At 39.4% G+C, this 810-nt stretch overlaps 1 protein-coding gene across 5 annotated transcripts in view; it reads right to left on the bottom strand.

The window, feature by feature from the left end:
* LOC106877599 (probable G-protein coupled receptor CG31760) overlaps positions 1-810 on the bottom strand; it is a 1,064,573-nt gene that overhangs the window by 446,557 nt on the left and 617,206 nt on the right. The gene's annotated exons all lie outside the window — the stretch shown is intronic.

Genomic DNA, 810 nt, shown 5'->3' with positions numbered 1-810 from the left:
TTTAGAAAGTTTATAAATTCTTCTTTCTTCGTCTTTCGTAGTTGCTCATTTTCACCCAGTGATCAGTAAAAGGGGAATATTTTAAATAGTTCCTTAATTCCGGCTTAGTTTCAGATTTCGAATACTTATAAAATTCTTTTCCTTCCTTAGTTCCTCATTACTATTTTACTCTTTTAGTCTTTTAGTCTTTTACTTGTTTTAGTCATTTGACTGTGGCCATGCTGGAGCACCGCCTTTAGTCGAACAAATCGACCCCAGGACTTATTCTTTGGAAGCCTAGTATTTATTCTATCGATTTCTTTTGCCGAACCGCTAAGTTACGGGGACATAAACACACCAGCATTGGTTGTCAAGTGATGTGGGGTGGGTGGGTGGCAAACAAAGACACAAACATATACACAGACATACATATACATATATATATATACATATATACGACGGGTTTTTATCAGTTTCCGTCTACCAAATCCACTCACAAGGGTTTGGTCGGCCCAAGGCTATAGTAGAAGACACTTGTCCAAGGTGCCACGCAGTTGATCATTTTCATTTGTTATTTTGTACAAGGCGTATATTTCAAAATTTTCCATTTGTACAGATGTCTAGATATTTATGATATCGAACATTTTAAAAAGATGAATATTTTATATACCAGGCGTAGGAGTGGCTGTGTGGTAAATAACTAGCTTACCAACCACATGGTTCCGGGTGAAGTCCCACTGCGTGGCACCTTGGGCAAGTGTCTTCTACTATAGCCTCGGGCCGACCAAAGCCTTGTGAGTGGATTTGGTAGGCGGAACCTGAAAGAAGCCC

This window comes from Octopus bimaculoides, chromosome 9 (genome assembly GCF_001194135.2).
Source record: "Octopus bimaculoides isolate UCB-OBI-ISO-001 chromosome 9, ASM119413v2, whole genome shotgun sequence".
NCBI lineage: Eukaryota > Metazoa > Mollusca > Cephalopoda > Octopoda > Octopodidae > Octopus > Octopus bimaculoides.
This window is presented reverse-complemented; position numbering and strand designations above follow the sequence as displayed.